This window comes from Anneissia japonica, unplaced genomic scaffold (assembly GCF_011630105.1).
Source record: "Anneissia japonica isolate Jap-2015-1 unplaced genomic scaffold, ASM1163010v1 scaffold401_len1656234_cov178, whole genome shotgun sequence".
Lineage (NCBI taxonomy): Eukaryota > Metazoa > Echinodermata > Crinoidea > Comatulida > Comatulidae > Anneissia > Anneissia japonica.
In genome coordinates this window covers 999,654-1,009,870 of record NW_022745982.1, presented here as the reverse complement: position 1 = coordinate 1,009,870, position 10,217 = coordinate 999,654, and positions in this window count along the sequence as shown.

Here is a 10,217-nt window from a genome sequence, read left to right as displayed (position 1 = left end):
CTTTTTTGTTTTCTGAGCCACGACTTGTATAATCAATTAACCTGCGAGATGTGTTGTGGAATTGAAATTCACACATTCCTACTTGCTCCTTGAATACCGAGCAAAATGTCAACTTCCCAGCTAAGTCTTATGGGAGAGCACGATTAACAACATTCCCTCAATTAGCCAAGCTAGGGCTTATGCACTACCTGTTAAAGTTGGTCAATTCATTAACGTATTGAGATATTATGTATTGCTCTGGTCCACACTATCAAACGTTATGTTACAAATGTGTGATGTGCCCATATACAGGCACGATGATGTCATATTACACCCAAATATGGGCATGTCACATGTCACAGCTTAAAGTCATGTCCAGACTATCAAATTTTATTTGACAAAAGCATGTGACATGTCTAAATATGGTAGGCCTAATGATGACATTACCATATTTAGGCATGTGACATGCCTAAATATGGTAAATATGTCATCATTAGGTACCATTATTTAGGCATGTGACATGCCTAAATATGGTAATGTCATCATTACCATATTTAGGCACGTGACATGCATAAATATGGTAATGATGACATCACATAAAGACCATATATAGGCAAATTTTATAATCTGGATACCTTAACATTTGCACAGTTATTTTGAAGTGTATTTAGCTCTTGATTATGTTCATTTTCATTATGTGGTCACTCATGGAATAACAAAAATTAATGTATACATCAAATAGCGCCCTCATTGTCTATAAGTTACCTTTGTAGCTGCAATATTCTTTCTTTCTATCCCTACATTGACCGTCCCAATGCATTTTTGTACCTCTATATAAAAGGAAGATTTTCACTGGATGTGTTAATGGTACGAGGCTGCGTTAAAAAAAAGGCCTCTTATATTTTTGTCACTGTTTAGTTTAATGATTCTATGACGCATTGATACCTCCTGTTAACGCGCGTCCAATGAAGATCGGCCTTTAAAACCTCTCGGCAAACAATAAACAATAATAATAGATAATAGGCCAAATTAGCCTAATAAAGAGAGCAAACTATCAAAACTAGGGTGAAAATAGAGTGAATTATGGTATACAATTTTGCTGTAACATTTGATTATGTTTGTGATAAATCACTTTAAACTGGTCTCTGTGTGTTATCAAGATGGATGCGTTAATGGTAAAAAACATTTAAAGGCAACGGTTTGGCGTGATTTTAGCGCTGTTATTGCTTTGCAATGTTTCTCGGTTCTCATATTGATATCATATTATAAGCATCTTGTGCAACGTACTACTCATTACTATTAAAAACAGAATGCAAATTTACTTTGTCTGTAGCATGTATGTACGTATGCACTATAACAATCGAACTCAACTTTGGGCGGGATAGTAAATTGTTGACAATTATTTCATGTTTTGCATGATCATGTTTGCTTTTGGCCTATAATACTTTTTCTCCATTTTTACGTTGTTGTTGATTTACTTTACCTTATTTTATTAGCATCCATTTAAACATTAACAATACGGTAACACTTATATACAATATATTAAAAAAGAGATCAAAACAGTGAATTGGCTGTTAAATAAAGAATGGATGCACGGGTGACTCGTAAATTCAACAAACGTTAATATAGTTCCAATGGGGTAAGAACGCCAGGGTAAATATATACTATAGAATAGACGGTAAGATATTTATGCAGTATAATAATGAAAAGCATTGATATTAAAAAAATGTAGATAAATACGAACATATCTAGAAAAGGTAAAAATATAAATAGCAGAAATTAAGATATAAATTATACAGGGCTATCAGCTAAGAGAAGCTTTTTATTAATCGTCATTGTTACCACACAAAACTGTTAAATTTCCAATAAACTCAAAATTCGTTGAGTCATTTTGGTTGTTATGACGCACAAATTAGTGTCAATTATATAATTTTAAAAATCTACATATTGATCTATAATAATTCCTTCATTTTTATGTAAAATTGTGAAGCCATTATGGTAATTTTTTAATATTAAAGGTGAATTTAATGACATTGGAAAATTAAATGAACTGTGCCAAACAAATTCTATAAAAACTTTCAGATATAACCAATTTAAATCATAAAAAATATGTTCCTTGACATTAGCAATTTCTATGCAATGTTGCTTTAAACAAATTTTGCCGACAGTGGGGGCTAAAGAAAGTTCAGGAGTTAACATTTCCAATAAAATGTGTAGTACTATAATTACGACCAAATTAGGGAAGAATCATATTCTCTATATCAATCTCACAGAGTACAGATATAACTCGGTTCCAGGTTTACTAGTAATGACTTATATTAGTTACATGATTCCCGCGCGGGAAAAAGTCGACAGGATTTAATATAGGCCTAAACATTTTGATTCTTATTCAAAAATTCGACAAGATTTCCAAGATGAATGGCGTGACTACTACACTTCTAATCTATCTAATAATCATGATCTATTCAATGTATTTGACTTCAGTATTTGTTGCTTTATGTTCTTCGTAGGCCTACTGATTCCATAACAAATTCCATAACATGGGCATTCTACACGAATCACCAAATATGCCTATCTCCCTAATATATTAAATGCTTGAGGTACACAACGTACAAAGTTCTGAAAAGAACTTGTTTTTGTTGGGAAGGTCTCGAAGTTTCGATTGAGTTACTTCAACCGTCATTTCCCAAACAGGGAAATACTTATAGGATTGGAAAGTGAGACTTACTGCTGATTGCGGAAAAAAAACTTAAATTATCTTACTAGACAATCATTACAATTTCAATCCATCATATCCATTCTCGTAAATTTCCCAAGCTAAATAAATGTTGCTATTGGATCTATAAAATGAAATTAACTACCTACCACACTAAAAATTACAAGGTTAGATCGTCAACGTCTAAGATTAATCTGGAAAAAATATTTGTACGTCAATAAGATTAATTATGTTTCATTATTTTTAGCCTGGCATAAGTTCCTTTTTTTTTCAAGCTCCAAATTACCGCGCCATTTACTGTGATTAAATTGTTGAGAAAATTCCTACCTCACTACAGAAGAAAGAGCGTTGCAAAGTGTGTCTTTAAACTATTACTAAAATTACAGAGTGTTGGAGCATAGGGAAATTACTGAAATGGACTGGTTTTCTTAAAAATAACCATTATTAGGTGAAATCAACCAGTCTTTTCATCTGAGTTTATTATATATTTCACCACAGTTGTCCACTTTCCCGTGAGAGTGGAAAGAACTCATTATTTGGTATATTTTTACAGCCAAATAAGCATGGAAAAAACGAAAGAATCGGTCGATTCAAGAATATTGTTCAACCAAACAGGTAAAAAAGGTTATTTTACCTACAGCCTACACTGAATGTAATCATTATGTCTGCCATTCCCCATTAAATTTATATGACTTTTTTTGTCAGCTTTATTAAATCATTTCTAAAAGGTGTAAGAAATAAGCGATGTATTAGATAAAAATTAGGTAAACAAATCTCCAGTACCACTTTAAAGATCTTAATTTCAGCAAGTTATATGGGAACTCATTAGTGATAATGTTTTCATTTCTGTAGGCAATGTAATTAAAATTCACGTCAATGCTAGACTTACAGTAATTATAAAAAAGAAAATGGTTAATATCAGGGAACAGTGAAGAAAAATTGAGAATCGGTGTCTTTAACTTTATCGCTCTTTTACGACGCCGACACCAAAAATAAGTTAGTAAATAGTGGTAATTAAGTTTAAAAAACCATTTTTATAAATGATCTGGGCTTTATATCCAATGTAACACAAGGCCAGTAAGGTTTCCGATCGCCTCAGCGACATGCCGTCGCGGAACGCTCTGTCGCGTAGTCAGGTCGGAAACACACTGCGTCGTCCGACGAATCCAACTCGCATTAGCGCAAGGTAATCATACAGATCCTAATTTAACTTATTCAAGTATAAAAAATTTATTTTAGAAAACAATCCACATCATTATAAACATCATTAATCTTTACATGTAGGCCTATAGCCTAAAACGTAATTAAGTCGCCACTTGGCAACGTATTGCTAACTATCTCGAATGCGTCAACTTTGCGTCAGCACAGTAACACTTAATGTAAAAACCACTGGTCTACTTAATTTGACCCACTTCTCACTGTGTTAAAGCTGGTCTTTATATTCGAGCTTCATCGACCATAACCTCTGCTGTAAAAACTATAACACAATTCCTATTTAACATAAATGAATACCATCATTGGCAACTTCACACATTACGTCAGGTTTCTTGACATTTTACCTGGTAATGTACTATGCTACTAATGGTTCGTCAGTTCTCATATTTGTTTCATTGCCGGTACTCTTTTAACTTGCCAAATGGGAATTTGTATTCGTAGAGGCATTTGAATATTATGATTCCCCTAAAATTACTTGGTTGGGGGATTCCCCGTATTAGAAGAAGGAAATGTATACGCATCGCTGTTTGTTTGTCTAATGAATTCATCATCATACAATTTAACTGAGTGGTACATATTGATCTTAATGAAAAGGTTATAAAAAAAAAATCCTTGAAACCTATCCCTCAAAAGAACAAAAGAAAATAGCGGAATCTCCCGTCTGCGTATAGTATTCGGTCCAGGTACAGGGTGGAGGTATGTATTACTGGAGTGAGACTGCTCAGGCTGCAACATTATATAAGTGTGATTTCTCTTTTATGATAAAGTATGTACACTAGCCAATTAGAGTTACTCAATCCCAATGAGACTTATTTGGTCCTAGTTAAGTAATGGGCTCGCCCAGCCCATCAGTTTTGGTAGCCGCACTGCAACGCCGCCTCTGGTTGTGAATTTAGCATTAAGCATACACCAAGAGACTTTTTCCAATCCTCTTCTCTTTACAACGGGAGAGCACTGTGCAACATGCACGTAGACCAACGGCTTACCGTTTCATTCAAAAGACAGTGCGCTACAACATGCTTTTGTATGAAAGACTGCTTGAAGAAATATAAAGAAATATAAAGGGACACCAAGACATCTATGGTTCACACACATAGTTTACCGTCAGTTTCAGCCGACGCGCTATGCTACTTTAATCATTCGCTAACACGCACCTGCTTTATTGTGAATACCTTTGAGTGAGTTTGTAAAGCGTCAGAATTTCAAGTGGTTGACGCACAAGTATCTCAGGAGAAGCGTTGGAGTTAAGGGTCGTCGAAACACCACGATTTTTTTTCTCAAACTTTTGCTGAAAAGAACGATATAAAGCTTGATTTTCATACAATCGCGACACTGTCGCTACGGTGTTTTTAGTGCAACCGTTGTAGTACGTAGCAGTAACCCACGCACTGCACCGGGATCGGAAAGGCTTTCCGATTCGACCGACCAATCAGCTGCCAGCGATAGCGTGTAGCAATTTTATGGAAAACTATATCTTTATATATTTCGATTGACAAATAATAATAATAATATTAATAATAATAATAATAATAATAATAATAATAATAATAATAATAATAATAATAATAATAATAATAATAATAATAATAATAATAATATTTAATTGGAAAAAACGCTTTTTTAACAACGGCACACATCACATCAATGGTGCATCCAAAATAAAACCATAACAATCAGAATCATTAAAACCAACAAAATCAAAACAACACACAAAAAAAGGAATGATTAGGGAGAATAGGGAACACTCACAAAGTACGTATGTACTGTTTCTATATGCTTTGCACAGACTCTTAAGTTGGAGAGTAATCAATCTAAAAGATTTTTCTAGAAGTTATGTATTTCATTAAATTATGTTTGATCCGTGTTTCAATGTACCGGTAGTTGGTATATTATTTGATAGGTTTTTTTAAATAAGCAACTCATTGCTTATTTACATTTTTGAGTGTGTTGAAACTTATTAAACCATGGGCATAGCAAATTTGAATATAATAAAAGTACCATGAACTTATTGTATAAATATATATAGGGTCTAATATATACTACACTTATTATAATTTTTAAATGACCATGTCCATAATCGGTATTTGAGTAATTAGAATTTAAAAATGTATGAAGTTGTAGTCAATTTGGTTAATGAAATATTTATGCAGTGAATCGATGCGAGTTACCGAGGGAGCAATACACAATTGAATAATTTTTGTTGAATAATTTTTGCATTTACGTCATTCGATAGAACATTCTGAAACTTACCCATACCACAACGTTATTTCTATCTGAGTCTGTTAAATTATCGTATCGGGGAAATTTAATCGCCGTCTCGGGAGGAATGCCATCTTCAAGATCGTCGAGTTCGGAGCAAGCAAATGTTCACGTTTCAGGGACGTTATTCATCAACATCGTGTATCAGATTTTAAATGCAAACGATTTTTGTTGAAAAAAGTTATCAATCAAAGCAAAGAATAAAATTATGCTAGACACGTAATCTTCACGAAAGTAATTTTACTTTCATTGTTTGTGATGAAAAAAAAACCCATTATAACCCAATGACATAATTAATATAGCTATTCAACCAATAAGAGCTGTGCTCCTTCCCGCGGGGACTGCGGCAGATATAAGAAACTCACCACAACTCAATTCAAATATTATCGACTTATTGACGATCTTAAACAGTTTCCAACAATTGTGATGATCATTACTTAAATGAACGAACTACGATCGAATGAGAATAGTTACATGGTAAAAAGACAACCCGACCTTGAATTGCATCTTTTTTTTTCGAAACATTATGCGAGAACATTAATTTTTAGTGCTTATTAGAAGACAAAACACGTGTGAGTAATATTTGCTTTAACATTTTGTTTTCGCTGCTAGAACAATCACAAACGAACAGAAATGATGAACGACATTGAAAAGAGCCAGTGAACGATGTTGTCGCGGTGTGTCGTAGACGTAAAATGTCCTGAACATTAAGTACCAAATTATTACAACAATCATATTCAGTATTAGCAAAATCAGAGAGACAGCACTGTGTCAATAGTAAGAATCATTCTTTGAAACTTCAACCAGTTTCTACTGCCACAAAGAACCGTTAAAAAAAAGTTTTTTATGAACGGTTCGTTCTCGTCAGTAGAAACAGGCCAACACACACACATACACAGCACACATGCATGGAACGTACAGGACTGACAGTAGGCAGCAGATGAACCGAACTGTAATCGATTAGAGTTGTATGAAATGTACATATATACGGTATAGTAACAGACTGGCGGTGCTGAACCAAATGATAAATGCTCTGCCAGATTAGTACTGCAAGACTGCAGACGGATACTGAAACATGAAGAACAGGACATCGCCAGACCAAGCCTAACGCCATTCTTGAAGGCTAGACAAAAAGTGAGCTTACGGTCATACAGCAGGCGCGGATCCAGTAGGGGGCATTGGGTGCACATGGCCCCGTTTTGCCACTAAATTTTAAAATATCAAGGCATATATTGAAATTAACGCTCTCACTTATCTATTCTGAATATGTTGTGCCCTCCCGTACTGACTGGTGATGCTAAAACTGACGAACACTATACTGTACCGGATTAGTATCGATACTGTCTATTGAGAGTAAAACAACACAAACAAGAATTACCAGACTAAGGCCTAAAGCAACAGACAGGAAATGCCAAACTTACAGTAGGCATAAAGCAAAAGACAAAAGTTTAAAAAAGTAAGATTATGGTACTGTAACAAACCGACGGTGCTAAACCGGACTTATAGAGTGAAACTGTAGCAAACTGACAGTAGGCATAATGCAAATATACAAAAAGTTTTTAAAAAAAAGTAGGAATATGGTACTGTATCAAACCGACTGTGCTTATCCGGACAAAATATACTGTACCAGATCCGTACTGCAGTTTAAGAGTTAAAAACTTCATCAGACCCAGCCTGACGCAGAAGACGAATACTAGGCCTACTGTACCAGACTAGAACTGCACCACTCTCACCTTGTAGACAAGCCTGGTTCTCACGAGAGCCCTAGTATCCGGATCGGGAGCTAACCGTTAGCGCTAACCGTTAGCACCTGCGTGAGAACGCCCGATCAGTTAGCGCTAACCGTTAGCAGTATCCGGATATCGCTAACAGTTAGCAAGCGTTATCGGTTAGCAAGTTGAGCGCGTTTTTATCATCAACCAATCACACGTACGCGTTTACAATTTCCAGTTTCTTATTGGCCAGTGATTCGATCATCATATTTTTGGTATCCGGATCGGAATTTTCACGTATGGACGCACAGCAGCTAACGGTTAGGGGGATCCGGATCCTGCTAACCGTTAGCAGCCGTGTGAGAACATAGACATTAGGTACAAGACAAAAATAGGCTGAAAGAACAGTACCAGACTGTCGCTTTTGTACCAGAAAAAAGCTACTTTACTGGATTGGTTCTCGAGACTGAGAGTAAAGTAAGATCAACAAGATATCATCAGTCTAGGCTTAACGCAGCAGGCGAACAGTACCGTAGGCCTACTAGAGTAGAACTTCAAAAAACTGTCACATAAATCGCAGGACAAAAAGTTAAAAAAGCAGGCTTGTGGTACTGTATCAATCTGAGCGGACAAAAAAAATACTGTACCAGATTCGCACTGCATATTAAGAATAAAACACGATTGTGTGAGGCCCTCCTCGCTCAAGGTTCGACTTTTATGACTTCTATAGGACAAGGGCTAATGTCAAAGTAGGTTGCTACCTCGGTACTCTGGTTTACTTTCTCCCCCTCAGTATGGGAGGAAGTGACTACCCGCCCACCTTTGCCTCATATTAGTTTAAAAGTATTTAGTCATTATTTTGTAGTACATGCACCGGCATAAAATAAATTATACCGTGTTCCACACAAGCTAAACAAGAGGTGGCTACGCACTACCGACCGTGGCTAATCGAGGTAAGTCTATCGAAAGGTAAGAATACAATACATAACGGACAACAGACGAATGTGCAATTATTGATAGATAAAGCTATTTTTAATAAAAATTTTAATATTGCATGCAACAAATGATATCATAATCCTACGACAAAACCATCCGATTAAAAATTGATGCTGCATAAATCAAGAGCTCCTGGTATTACTGATTCGTAGTGGCTCTCTTGGGAGGCGAGGCTATGAATAATACTAGGCCTAACATTTCAAACTTCGTAACTGAAATATCAACAATAAACCGTCTTTAGCTATCGGTAATGCTATGATTATACCGTAAAACCTCAAATTGAAGGCCTGGGCATTTTTTTTGCCAACTTTGTATGGGCTTCTTTTCGAGGCTACTAATGCAAAGTAAAGAGGGGGCTTCTTTTCAAAATGAATGCTGTAAATTTTGTGATTTTGTACTATGAAACAATAAATAAAGCCACTGTAACATCAATCTGTATCATGGAGTGTATTTAACGGGCAGTAAGTCACCAAAACTACTGTATAAACCAAGCTTGTTTTCGATTTTTGTTTTTCAAATTTCATGTACTGTACTATCTAGAAAAGAAGCCTATGCTATCTTAAAAAGAGCCCCATTAGCTTCTTTTCGAGATGGGCTTCTTTCCGAGGCTAATTTTGCAAACTAAAGAGGGGGGAGGGGCTTTAATTCAAGATGGGCTTCATCTCGAGATTAAGCCCATTGGGCTTCAATTCGAGATTTTACGGTATGTCTTGTGATAAATGTGGCGTAAACTTCTGTAGATAGTCCAAATTGGCTTTCTTGCATCTTCTTGATTTTTTTTTTAAAGTGCGCATAATTCCAACAAGGAGAGTGCTTCTCTTTGTAACAAATTCACAGACAGACAATACTGTTGTAGCAATTTTGTCAAACAGATTGCTAAAAATCATAAACATGTTCTAGGTTTAATTCTAATTTATTTGATAAATTTATTGTTTCTGCTTCCATCGCTATCTTAGTTACTTTACAAATGTTGAGTTATATGTGTAGACCATCATTATCTTTATCTAACTTGTGGTGGCATAACTATTAGTTAAACTGTAATCATTAGTTAAATCTTTAAGTGGGCCAACTGTTTTGTCAGTTTAAGGCATTTCCAATTAGAATTAGATAATACTGGAAGGTATTGTAATATCTCGTTCAATATTTTTATCATTTTATTAATTACTGTTATGTGAATTGTTGTGACCTGGACTGTATTTTCTTTTCGTAAACGAATGGTTTAAACACAGTAGGCCTATCATGCTGTTCTGAACTCACATCTTGGCGAGTGCCATCGAAGCCGTAGCTTCAATTAAATAAATTAAATTTAGATCTAGATACGCTAGAGAACCAATTGAATA